Source organism: Euphorbia lathyris, chromosome 10 (genome assembly GCF_963576675.1).
Source record: "Euphorbia lathyris chromosome 10, ddEupLath1.1, whole genome shotgun sequence".
NCBI lineage: Eukaryota > Viridiplantae > Streptophyta > Magnoliopsida > Malpighiales > Euphorbiaceae > Euphorbia > Euphorbia lathyris.
This window is the reverse complement of record NC_088919.1, coordinates 26,804,599-26,818,889: the sequence shown is the minus strand read 5'-3', so window position 1 is coordinate 26,818,889 and position 14,291 is coordinate 26,804,599. Positions and strand designations below refer to the sequence as shown.

The window sequence follows — 14,291 nt, the reverse complement described above, 5'->3', positions numbered from 1 at the left end:
AAACAGGGTAGGCCAAAAGAATCCACATTCTAATATTCTAGCTACTGTTTTGCTTACGCTGTTATGACCTCCATAAGCGCTTGCATGACATTCCAACATTATAGAGTCATATTCAAACTCACTAACACATCTCCTAAGCATTCCATCGCCGCATGTTTTGAACAAAAATGGATCTTCCCAAAAATATTTCTTAACTTCCGAAAAGAATTTCTTCTTTTGCTGAGAATTTAATCCATCTGGCACAACATGTGCAGCTAAGTAATTGGCTATATCCGCATACCATGGTGCTATGACACTTTGTACTTGCATGAGATATTCATCGGGGAAATCATCTCGAATGCCTAATGTTTCACCGATGGGACCGTTTTCATCTTCATGTCTTGATAGATGATCGGCGACAAGGTTCTCAACTCCCCTTTTATCTTTAACCTCTATGTCAAATTCTTGCAATAATAAGACCCATCTAATAAGACGCAGTTTTTCATCTTTCTTAGCAAATAAATATCTTAAAGCTGCATGATCAGTATAAATGATGACTTTAGATCCTAGCAGGTACGATCTAAACTTATCACATGCAAAAACTACCGCTAGCATTTCTTTTTCAGTTGTGGTGTAATTTAACTGTGCACCGGACAATGTGTGACTCGCATAATATATAACATGAAGTTTCTTATCATTCCTTTCGAAAGGTAAATTCCAATCGGGTTTCGATATTATAGGTGTACTGACTAAAGCTGTTTTTAGTGTTTCGAAAGCTTGTAAACAATCCTCATTAAAATCAAAAGTTGAATCTTTCATAAGCAAATTAGTAAGTGGTTTGGAGATTACAGAGAAGTTCTTTATAAACCTTCTGTAAAAACCTGCATGACCTAAAAATGACCTTACTCCCTTAACAGTAGTTGGTGGGGGTAATTTTTCTATAATTGAAGTCTTTGCTCGATCCACTTCTAAACCTTTTTCAGATATCTTATGACCTAAACAATTCCTTCGTCTACCATGAAGTGACATTTTTCCCAATTTAATACTAAATTCGTTTCTTCACATCTAGACAATACTTTATCTAAGTTCTGTAAACATGCATCGAAAGAATCTCCATAAACTGAAAATTCATCCATGAAAACTTCCATGATATCTTCAATGAAATCGTTAAATATTGCTGTCATACATCGTTGAAACGTTGATGGTGCATTACATAGACCAAAGGGCATTCTTCTATATGCAAATGTTCCATAAGGACATGTGAAGGTTGTTTTGTCTTAGTCATCCGGGTAAATGTAAATTTGAAAGAATCCGGAATAACCGTCTAGGAAACAATAAAATGCATGACCTGCTATCCTTTCGATCATTTGATCAATGAAAGGTAGAGAAAAATGATCTTTCCTAGTTGCTTTGTTTAGGTTCCTATAGTCTATACAAACCCTCCAACCGGTGGTGGTTCGCGTAGGTATCAATTCACCTTCGTCATTCCTTACAACAGTTATGCCTCCCTTTTTAGGTACACAATGGATTGGACTAACCCATTCACTATCCGAGATCGGATAAATGATTCCATTGTCTAAAAGTTTAGTAATCTCATTTTTTACTACTTCTTTCATGTTCGGATTTAAGCGTCTCTGCCTATCCGCTTTAGGTGGCTTATCTTCTTCTAAGTGAATTCTGTGCATTACGATACTAGGATTAATTCCTTTTAAGTCTGAAATTTGCCATCCCATACTTCCTATCCTATTTCTAACAACCTCTTTCAATTTTTCTTCTTGATCATTTGTTAATTTGTTAGAGATAATTATAGGTAGAGAATCGCCTTCGCCTAAGAAAGCGTACCTCAAATGACTGGGTAATTCTTTAAGTTCTAATTTAGGGGGTATTACAATCGAAGGCGGAACTGGTCCATCTTCTCGAATCAAAGGCTCTGGGTCCTTATCTTCTAATTCCTCACCCATTATAGGTTCTATTATTTCGTCATTTTGAATAACGTCATTGACACATTCTTCAACTAAATCAAGTTTCATACAAGCGAATTCCTCCATAGGATATTTCATCGCTTTGTTCATATTAAACTCGATCTTATCTTCTCCTATCCTCAAAACTAATTTCCCTTCCGACACATCAACTAGAGCACGTCCTGTGTTCATAAACGGTCTACCAAAAATTAGTGGACAATTAACGTCATATGCAAAATCTAATATAACAAAATCGGTCGGAAAAATAAATTTGTCGACTTTAACTAAAACATCTTCAATTATACCATATGGTCTCTTAGTGGTTTGATCCGCTAATTGCAAAACCATATTGGTACGTTTGATATCTTCTTCTAAGCCTAACTTATTAAAAATAGATAACGGCATCAAATTTATACTTGCTCCTAAATCACAAAGACAACTTGAGAATTCAATATCTCCCAACTTACACGGAATAGTAAAACATCCGGGATCTTTGAGTTTAGTGGGCAAATTACTTGACACAATTGAACTACAATCTTCAGTTAACGAAATGGATGAAATTCCTTCCCAACTGATTTTCTTTGAAATTAAATCCTTTAAAAACTTACCATAGTTAGGAATTTACGTGATTGCATCCATGAACGTCAAATTAATGTGCAAATTTTTAAGTTTGTCCAAAAACGTTAAGAGTTGTTTGTCATAGTCCTTATTTCGGACTTTGTGCGGAAAAGGTGGTTTGGGTACAAAAGTTTTTGTACTTGAGTCAATTGGTGAACTTTTTGTTTTTGATATATCTTCTTTGGACTTTGGTAAATCAGTTCCTGGTAATGTTGCATCTCTGGGCATTTCCGGTCCTAGATAATTTTTCCCTAAACGAAGAGTGATAGCCTTTACCTGCTCTTTCGGATTTTCTTTCGTATGGTTGGGAATACTTCCCTCTTTTCGGGATGGAATTGATTTAGCAAGTTGACCAATTTGAACCTCCAAATTATGGATGCTAGATGAGTGGTTTTTAATAAGTTGATCGAAAATATTTTCGATTCGTTTAAAACCATCGTCGTGATTACTTATTTTTCCACTGATAGCATCTATAAATTTGTCGATTTTAGAAGATAAAGTGCTAATCGTATCTCTTGACTGATTTTGATAATTATTGGTACGATTTTGATTAGCACTTGCATTATTATTGTTATCTTTCCAGTTAAAGTTAGGATGATTCCTCCATCCAGAATTATAAGTATTAGAATAAGGATTATTAGTTTGGTTTTGCCCTTGGACAAAATTTACATGTTCGATCTCACTCATATTTTCATAATCCACATCCGTTTGGATTGGATTACCATTGGTATCGCACGGTGCCATAAACCTATCAATTTTGTGCGATAAAGCAGAAAATTGGGTTTGTAACATCGCGACTGGATCAAGTTCCACAATATCTTTAACTGATGATGTGGTTGAGGATGATGGTTTTGCCACCGGTATATGTCCATGTTCCGCGGGCCACATACTGCTGTTGATTGCCATTTCCTCCAAAAGTTCTCTTGCTTGGGCTGATGTTTTCTTCATAAATAGCCCTCCCGACATAGCATCTAATGAGCCTCTAGTTGTATGATTTAGTCCATTATAAAATGTCAGCATTAGAAGTTCAGCGGGTAATTGGTGGTGTGGGCATAAACGTTGAAGTTCTTTAAAACGTTCTCAAGTCTCATAAAGAGTCTCATTATCATTTTGAGAAAAAGATGTTAACTCTTTTATGACTCTTGCGGTTTTTGCTAAAGGAAAATATTTTGATAAAAAAGCTTGGGCTAATTGTTCCCAAGTTGCAAACGTTGCGCCTGGCATCGAAGTTAACCACTCTTTGGCTCTATCCTTCAAACTGAAAGGAAAAAGGCGAAGTTTGATTGCTTCGGCAGTCACATCTGGTATTTTAAAAGTGTCACAAATTTCAAGGAAATTTGTCAAATGGGTGTTAGGATTTTCGTTAGGTAACCCGTAAAATGTTACATTATTTTGCAATATATTAAGCAAAGCTGGCTTAATTTCAAATTGGTTTGCGGTGATTCTGGGTCTAACGATACTATTGGTTACACCGGCCACACCTGGCCTAGCGTAATCCATAAGTGTTGGTGGATCTGCCATTTTTTCTGGCTCGATATGTGTTTTTACTGGAGTCTTATTTTTGTTTTTCTTGTTCTTTCTAATGGTTTTTTCAATTTCTGGGTCTATAGGGTCTGGTACAATGCCTGAACTTCGAGAACTGCGCATGAACCTGAAATCTTGCACGAACCGAAACTACCTACAAAGCAGAATTTGAAAAATAAATAAATTAGTAAGTTAAAATGAATAAATTGCAAAAGTTAAAATAAATATGTATAAACCTAGATTCAAAATAAAACACGAAAAATCTAAATTTTTGTTAAAAATTTTGGCGTTCCCCGGCAACGGCGCCAAAAACTTGTTGAGCGATTTCTGCAAGTGCACGGTATACGCTTGTAGTAATAAAAGATATCGAACCCACAAGGAACGCTTTTTAACTAAAACTTGTTTTAATACAGTTTTATTCACGTCTTTAGGTTTAACTTAAGAAAATCGTTTAATTGATTGTATTGGTTTGGATTAATTAGAATTAGATGAGAATATTATATTGAACTTAGAGAACAATTCTGTCTTGAGATTTTGATTACAAGACATACGCTTTCGTATTTGGAATAAATCAAAGGTATAAAACTTATTTTCATTAAGCAAAGAAAGAAACTATAACTTTGGTAAGATTATGAACATGTAATAATACAAGAATTTATGCAATTAGATGACTTTGAACTGTAGAAATCTCTCTGGGTCGGAGCAGATTTCTACCTTAATCAAATTAGTATTTTATATCCGATAAGCCGCGGTCACGATCATATCATCCGTAAAAACAAATTCTTTCAAGTGTTCAACAAAGTTTCTTTGTAAATATGATTGTATAAAAAGTTTTAATAAAAACACCAATTTATCATTTTGAAAATCATTTTGTCAGAACAATATCAAAATAACAACAGGAAGAATGTATTGAATAAAATAAATATATTATTAGTGAATTGTGAATCTTCACAAGTTAACAGAGAGGAAGAAACATGGATAGCATTTTGAGGAAAACTTTGAGATCCGAGTTGTCAATCTTTCCCTCAAATTCCGTAGGTTTGTCAGACCCTTTTGCGCTTCAGCCGTTAGTTCTTCTCGCTGAATCTTCGGAATAGAGACCGGTCAGTCCACTACCAGAATGAAAACTTGTCTCTGATCAACCTTTGAAACTAAACTAATACTACTGTGTTTATAACTAATCTAATAACAACTTGTGTACAACAAGTTTGTTTATACAGAAATGAAATCTAACTTTCTGACTCTTTCTGAATCAGAAACTCAACATAATAACTCTCTGATTTCTCTAACTTTTCTAACTTAGCCAACAACATTGATTTCTGAAATGGATCACTTATTTATAGTTGGTGAAGGGTTGTAATTGAAGGGTCGTGTCCGCTGGTGAATGGTCACTTTTATCCAAACGAACAGACGCGTTTTTTTGGATTTAAACATGTGAAATCTGTGCAGAATTCTTCGTTGTCTCATATGAGATTTCGAGAATCTCAGTCGCGACTGGGGGTGAAGGGACGAGCTGAAAATTTTGATTTCTCGGTGACTGGCATTCGTGTGTCGTGACTGAGATTCTGAAAATCTCAGTCGCGATAGGGGCATTCTTCCCCGTCTTTCGGCTGCTTCTCGTTTCCTTGAGCCGGTCTTCTGATTAATACGTATTTTTGGCACGTAACTTAGGTTTTTCCCTCGTTTTTGCTCCGTTTTTAGCTCCTATTTGGATTTAACCAAATAATTAAGTACCTTGCATCAAAGAAGTAAATAAAGACGTAAAAGTACTCTAAATGAATATAATTAGCACGATTTCAATGTAAATTTAACGTATTTATATATGATATTTTAGGTATATTTTGGGCTTAACAATAATGCTGTTAATGAAGAATATAACAAGCAGGTACAGAGAAAGATAGCTGAAGGTTTAGAAAAAGAGAGAGGAGGAGAAGAATAAGAAGAAGAAGAGAGGAGTAGTGAAGGAAGTTAGAGGGAAAGTAGGGTCATCTGAAGGTCTGAGGTTGAAAATAAAGATGAATTCTGCTCCTCAATTTGAGTTGTTAAGCCAGTCTTTAGCTGATCAACCTGCTTCATCTGAAATGTAATTTATTATGTTTGAATAATTCCTGTTTTTTGTTTTGGAACATCTCAATTAATATTTGTGGATTAATTGATGTTTTATTTTGTTTGTAGTGCTGCTGATATAGTTTATGGGGCTGGTGCTTTAGTTTGTGTAAATCAAGATCAAAGGGATGAGGTTGTTGATTGTACTGATGAAATTGTGTAAGTTATTATTTGTTGAACAAATGGTTCATTTTTTTGGAACCTTTCTTGTATATGTGTGGAACATTTTTTTTGTTATATATTTGAGTTGTTTTATATTTTCACCAGTGATATCGATGATGCAATTGAGACAGAGATGTCTGATTCTGATTCTGATGATGATATAGACTTGGAGTCTTTGCCTGGAGATGTTCCAGATGAATTTGCCGATATGTGTAGATGGGCTAACAATTATTTATGTCATGGGAGGACAGTTTTTACCACGTTTGAAGATTACATTTTTGGTCATCCGGTGAAAGCAGTTATATTGAGGAGTGATATTCGTGAATTGGCTGATCTAGCTCCAATAGGGTGTGGCCCAATTTTGTATTACATAGGTATTTTTTTATCTATAATTGCATGTTTGTATTAGTGATTATATTGTTTTATTTTTTTGAATGGCATGTTTACTGTATATGTTTCGTGTGTGTTTTGTACAGGCACCTTTATGATGTGATTGTGAATAATGATAGATTGGATACCACCTTCTGCCTTGTTGATCCAAACATAACTAATCATTTTGAAAGAGTTAATATGATTGGGGAGAAGATCAAGTTTTTGACAGAGAGATATGAACAGTCCGGCAACAAATGTTTGTATCTAATACCGCGAAACAAACAGTATGCATTATTTGTCTATACTGATGATTTATTTTATTTGGTTAATAATGTATTATAGTTTTACTAATGTGTTTGTTTTCTTCAGGTATCATTGGACTTTGACTGTCGTTGATCTTGAGCGGAAACGTGTTTTTCTTTTGGATCCATTGAAATCTCGTTTGGACTTGGAAAATGATCAATGGAGATATGTTGTTGATGAGTATGTTTAATAATCAAATGCTTTTTTATAATGTATTTTATTTTTTGAATGCAATAGTTTGACATATATATGAATTTGTTTTGCAGATGTATTATTTCTTTTTATCATGAGAAGTTTTTGGTAAAATGGATTTGCCCTGTGGTACGTGTTTAATTTGTATGTATATTTGTGTATTTTTGTTTTATTGTTTTTAAGTTGTTTGTATTTTATTTTGCAGAATATTCCATCTCAGACAGATACAAAAAGCTGTGGTTATTATGTAATGAAGTACATGGATGATATAGTGTCTGAGAATGTGTTGAAGATTGACAATATTGTAAGTGTTTATTCTTTGAACAATTGGTGTTTCTTCTTTGAACAATTGGTGTTTATTCTTGGAACAATTAGTTTTAATATATGACATGTTGAAGTTATAGTTTTGATGCATGATTTTAATTGTGATATGTTTTTTAGTGGGATAAGTATGCTAGGAGGTCATCTTACGGTATAAATGTGATGAATGAATTACGTCGAGATTTGGGAGATTATTTTGAGATATGGTATTGATAATGAAAATGGTGGAGGAGGTCGTGTAAGGAGGACTGTTAAGGAATCTAAGTACCTCCGTTCTCCATTTATTTCTCGACATCCAAAGTTGATGGAGAACATGGATAGTCGTAAAAGGAGGATTGTTGAATTTGCACTGAGTCCTGGTTTAAGCAGGTAAGAAGTTGAAGTTATGTTTGTTATATGAATTTATATGTTATTTTGGCATATACTGATAGTTTTTTTCCTTGTTTTGAAGTGATGTATTTTTCAGTGATGGACAAACATTTATTGATAAACGGGAGATTTTATCACTGTCTGGCAATGATCATATTGTCAATAATATTGTGGATGCTTGGAGTTCAATTTTGAACACTGGAGAATTGAAGAAATATAATGGAAAACTGAAAAGATTTTTTTCAGTACATATGCTTTTGTATGTTTCTTAACTTTGTAAGTTTGTTTTTTGTATTCATTTTGTAAATAATTGTTGTGCTAAGCGTTGTTTTGATTATTTTGTAGAATCTTCTGTTTTCTGGAGCTAGTAGATCAAGAGAATATAATTTTAAGGAAAGGCTTCAGAATGAACTTTCTTTTTTCAATTTTAAAAACTTGGCTGATGTTGAATTGGTAAGTTTTATGGTGGAACAGTGATAGGGGTCAAAAACCCCTATCTTTTAGTACGGTTTTAGGGACTATTTTGTATCTTTTATTTTCTTTTTATTTACTTTAATAGCAAGTTATTATTGTTTTGTCAATTTTATGTTTTTAAATTACTTTTTAGCTTTTTATTAAATATTCCTAACTTTTGTCAAGTATTTTGTCACTTTTAATAAATTAATCTCTATTTATTATTTTGAGCTTTATCTGTACCCAAAATTAAGAAATTAACCTACCAAAAATAAATCAAATTTGACTTGGTAATTAAAAAGGATATTTGGTAGGGGAATTAATTAATTTTGGGTGAATTATCTAAATAATATTTTATGAGATTATGTGCAGATTTTTAGAGATAAAGGTGGAGATTTTTAAGGATCAGAATCAAGGACCCACTCAGCGCATCAAATGCAAATAAAAGTCATGCAGAATATTTTGGCAGATTTTTAGGGATTATCTTTGGGTTTTTTGTATTTAAATAATTAGATTTTTTATCCCCAAAGATAAAATTAGTTTTCATTAGATAATAATTGGAGAGTTATTTTTCCATTAGAATAGCTCTTTATTAATTAGTCTTTCGTTAGGAAAGCTTTTTATTAATTAGTCTTTCATTAGGAAAACTTTTTATTAATTAGCCTTTTATTAGGAATAGGTTTTATTAATTAGTTTTCCATTAGGAATAGGTTTTAGTTTTTCATTATAAATAGTTCCATTTGTTAGAAATTATTTACATCTTTTATCTTTGTAAAAACCTAAGCTTCCACCTTGAGGAATCCTCTCCACCTCCTCCGTCTCCTTCAACCTCCATTGAAGATAGCTCCGAAGCTCCGTTCATCGAGGATTGCTCAAGTTCCATCCTTAAGTCCTAGGAAGACGCCTGCATTGGTAGACAGGTTCCCTAAAAGAGATTTTTCTTCTTTTACATTCTGTCTAGCCTCTGATCCATGTTATGAATCCTAGGCTCATTGTATCTTCGTGACAATACTTTTCATCTTTGATATATGTGATAGTTTTGTTTATTCAATTGCTTTATTGCTTTAATCTTTGTCTTACGCTTTGTCTGATTGGTTTAACTCATTCGATAAGCCCAAAATTAAGTTGGCACATATTGCGAGCTGAATCTGACCTAGTCAGTGTCTATAGGATTGACGACCCTATAGAAGATTAAGCCCAAATTGCTGAGCCTTAGAGCTAGTTTTGGCCTTACAAGGGAATCACGAACTAGGGACCTCAGGAGGATAGGTAGGGTTAATCACCTCGGACACAAGTGACTTAGATTAGGTTTTAATTCCATTGTCTAAACAATCTATTTTCATTATCATCGTATCCCCTCATGTTCCTTCGGGTAATTACATTGGTAAAAGATCACTTAGGAGTAGAATAACTTAATTAGGAGTAGAATAACTTAGTTCGAATTAGTGTAACTTAGCTAGGAGTAGAATAATTCAACTAGGAGTAGGTTAACTTAATCAAAACAAACTCAAAACCCACACAGCCTAGATAACACCTGAGACCGAGTAGCTCGATACTTGTAGTAAATAAATCCTGTGGATTCGATACCTGGACTTGTCCAGATTTTATTACTTGATAACGACGGGGTACACTTATCCCTTAGTGAGCCTTCTCAACGGAGGCGCATCAAGTTTTTGGCAACGTTGTCGGGGAATGTAGATTAATTCTATAAATACCCGACAACCGCCAATAATCAAGTTTTTGGCACCGTTGCCGGGGATTTATTTCTTCTGCAATATCGAACCAAAGGTCGATTTGTTAGTTTAGGCATTCTTTTGTGAATATCCTTTGTCTATATCGTTTATACTTGTTTATATATAATTCTTTATACTTTTTGTGTGAATATTTGTTTTTAATTTTTATTGTTATTTCTAATGATTCTTCTTTTTTGAGAAAATGGCTAGAAACAATGGAAATAAGGAGTCTATTACGCACTTGCTTAACTTCCTATCTACTCATGAAGATCAAACTGATGATTTGTATGCCTCAATTAAAGATTTATGCATACAAAAAGGGATCCTAATTGATTCAACCGCGGACGAATCAACTAAAGAACCCAATTTGGTAGGTCAGGTTGATAAGGTAATATCTTTTCCCATTAACAATGAAGAACTGATCCCTAATTATGAGAAACCAAAAGTTTCAATATTAATTGCGGAATCAGTTGATATTGAGCCTCTAGAGAAGAATCCAAAAACAGAAGAGTTCGGTTTTGCTCCAAGTCCAGAAATTTTCATTCTCTTTGATTTACCAAGGGAATCAAAAAGGGAGAAAACTAAACTTTTTCATAATTTATTTAAATTTCACCCTTTGCTTTCATTAAAATTCCTTAGAACTGATAATCCGTTTTGCAGGTACGGATTATTTATTCAGGAATTTGAATTCCTAACGCGAATGTCAGCATACACCTAGGAGGGAATTCTATGTCGAGCTCACCGACTATAACGTAGCGCTTCTTGGGAGGCAACCCAAGTTTTAATAAAACTTTTCAAGTTTATTTTATTTAGATTATACATTTATGCTTTTAGTTTAGTTTGTTAGTTTTAATTTACGGTTTTTTTTAGTGTTCGGGTAAAAAAAAAAATTCGACCTTCTGCCTGCCAGCTCGCGACGAGCTGGGAAAAAAAAATTCCCAAAAAAAAAAAGATTCCCAACCTTCTGCCTGCCAGCTCGACGCGAGCTGGCAGAAAAAAAAGAAAAAAAGAAAAAAAAGTGTAATTTCGTCCCGGGAGGCCCAGCTCGGGCGAGCTGGGCACTGCCGCCGAGCTCGCCGAGCTGCTCGACCGAAATAAGCAACAGTTCGGGATTTTTAAATCCCGAACGGAGTTAAAAAAATAAAAATTCGTGTCGCATTGTTTTATTTTAATTTGTTTTAGTATGTTATAATCCCAAGAATTGTACACTCTATCCGAAGTAAAAGTTTCGTTATTTGTTTTTTAGGGCTGAGAACCGAATCTAACATTGCATGACAACTAGTTTAGGTGTAGGACACAATCCTTGTATCTGTAAAAGCATGAGCTAAAGTTTGCATTTAGACCCTACTTTTGAAGAAATGCTAAAATCACTACTTAGGTAGATAACTTAAGAATTGAAGGCATGTGATATTAAACTTGAGTTTGGGGAGAACTAGTAAGCACAAATTTGAAACCCAAGAACTGTGAGTTGAATTTGAGCCCAAGAGCGAATATCAAAAAGCTCTTTTTCTTGACATTTTGCGTGAATGCTTTGACTTGTGGAAAGATTACAGGTTTTGCACCTAATACTGAGTTAAACCTACATGCGATGATTTGAGATGTTAAACGATGAATCAGCCTCACTAGAATTAACCCTTTTCTTTACCTTATTTTCTCTTTTTCATCCACTTTAGGAAGCCCCTTTGAGCCTGTATTTTTGTAGTTTGTAGATTTTTCTTTCGTTCTAACCCAAATTTTTGCAAACTATCACTTAGTTTGTTACCTAGCCCGAGTTTTTGCAAAGCTCACATTGAGCCTTTGTTTTCTTCTAGCGCTTTATCTTTGTTTATGGCATCATAGTAGCAAGCCAAAAGGCTAAGAAGTGAATGAGCATTACTATCCAAAAGAAAAAAAAAACAGAAGAGGAAAAGAAAAGAGACGAACAAAAGAAGGAGAACCTTATCTCTCAGTTCTTAAAAATAGAACGCCTCAGGAAAAAAAAATATATGTGAATAAAAAGCTCAATCACTTCACAATTTGCTAAAGCCATTTTAAACTTTATTTTTCTAGCGCTAGAACTCCTAACCCTTTTTGTACCTTTAACCCTCTAACCACATTACAACCCCAATTTGAGGCTGTTTTTGATATCATCGGAGTCATGTAGCATAGTAGAGTAACTCGGATGAACGTGCAAAGTCAACGTAATCCTAAGAAAGAACATAAGCCGAGAGTAAACACTTTAGCCACCAAAATTGTGTGAATTGAGTGAACTACCTATGGTGAGCTATCCCCTTAAGCTCGTTTAATTAAACATGTATCATTTTCTTAAAAATATGACCTGTGATAATTGAAATGCGGCTTTTGGATATCGTATCTCTATTTTGTACTTCCGAATGCATGTAATTACAGATACTCGAAATTGTGTCAGGCACCTAGTAAAACCAGGAGGTTTTCTAGCTTGGCTTGTGATTGCGGGTTTAGTTTTTTAGTTTACTTGGGGACAAGTAAAACTTTAAAGTGTGAGGAGGTTTGATAGGGGTCAAAACCCCTTTCTTTTAGTACGGTTTTAGGGACTATTTTGTATCTTTTATTTTCTTTTTATTTACTTTAATAACAAGTTATTATTGTTTTGTCAATTTTATGTTTTTAAATTACTTTTTAGCTTTTTATTAAATATTCCTAACTTTTGTCAAGTATTTTGTCACTTTTAATAAATTAATCTCTATTTATTATTTTGAGCTTTATCTGTACCCAAAATTAAGAAATTAACCTACCAAAAATAAATCAAATTTGACTTGGTAATTAAAAAGGATATTTGGTAGGGTAATTAATTAATTTTGGGTGAATTATCTAAATAATATTTTATGAGATTATGTGCAGATTTTTAGAGATAAAGGTGAAGATTTTTAAGGATCAGAATCAAGGACCCACTAAGCGCATCAAATGCAAATAAAAGTCATGCAGAATATTTTGGCAGATTTTTAGGGATTATCTTTGGGCTTTTTGTATTTAAATAATTAGATTTTTTTATCCCCAAAGATAAAATTAGTTTTTATTAGATAATAATTGGAGAGTTATTTTTCCCTTAGAATAGCTCTTTATTAATTAGTCTTTCGTTAGGAAAGCTTTTTATTAATTAGTCTTTCATTAAGAAAACTTTTTATTAATAAGCCTTTTATTAGGAATAGGTTTTATTAATTAGTTTTCCATTAGGAATAGGTTTTAGTTTTTCATTATAAATAGTTCCATTTGTTAGGAATTATTTACATCTTTTATCTTTGTAAAAACCTAAGCTTCCACCTTGAGGAATCCTCTCCACCTCCTCCGTCTCCTTCAACCTCCATTGAAGATAGCTCCGAAGCTCCGTTCACCGAAGATTGCTCAAGTTCCATCCTTAAGTCCTATGAAGATGGCTGCATTGGTAGACAGGTTCCCTGAAAGGGATTTTTCTTCTTTTACATTCTGTCTAGCCTCTGATCCATTTTATAAATCCTAGGCTCATTGTATCTTCGTGACAATACTTTTCATCTTTGATATATGTTATAGTTTTGTTTATTCAATTGCTTTATTGCTTTAATCTTTGTCTTACGCTTTGTCTGATTGGTTTAACTCATTCAATAAGCCCAAAATTAAGTTGGCACATATTGCGAGCTGAATCTGACCTAGTCAGTGCCTATAGGATTGACGACCCTATAGAAGATTAAGCCCAAATTGCTGAGCCTTAGAGCTAGTTTCGGCCTTACAAGGGAATCACGAACTAGGGACCTCAGGACGATAGGTAGGGTTAATCGCCTCGGACACAAGTGACTTAGTTTAGGTTTTAATTCTGTTGTCTAAACAATCTATTTTCATTATCATCGTATCCCCTCATGTTCCTTCGGGTAATTACATTGGTAAAAGATCACTTAGGAGTAGAATAACTTAGTTCGAATTAGTGTAACTTAGCTAGGAGTAGAATAATTCAACCAGGAGTAGGATAACTTAATCAAAACAAACTCAAAACCCACACAGCCTAGATAACACCTGAGACCGAGTAGCTCGATACTTGTAGTAAATAAATCATGTGGATTCGATACCTGGACTTGTCCAGATTTTATTACTTGATAACGACGGGGTACACTTATCCCTTAGTGAGCCTTCTCAACGGAGGCGCATCAAGTTTTTGGCACCGTTGTCGGGGAATGTAGATTAATTCTATAAATACCCGACAACCACCAAT

The 14,291-nt window shown here is 34.0% G+C and overlaps 1 non-coding gene across 1 annotated transcript; it reads left to right on the top strand.

Moving 5' to 3' along the window:
• The first annotated feature begins 3,594 nt into the window (after nt 1-3,594).
• Nucleotides 3,595-3,701, top strand: LOC136210147 (small nucleolar RNA R71). The gene has a single exon (XR_010677855.1). It is a non-coding gene; the product is annotated as a small nucleolar RNA R71 (small nucleolar RNA).
• Nucleotides 3,702-14,291: the final 10,590 nt, after the last annotated feature.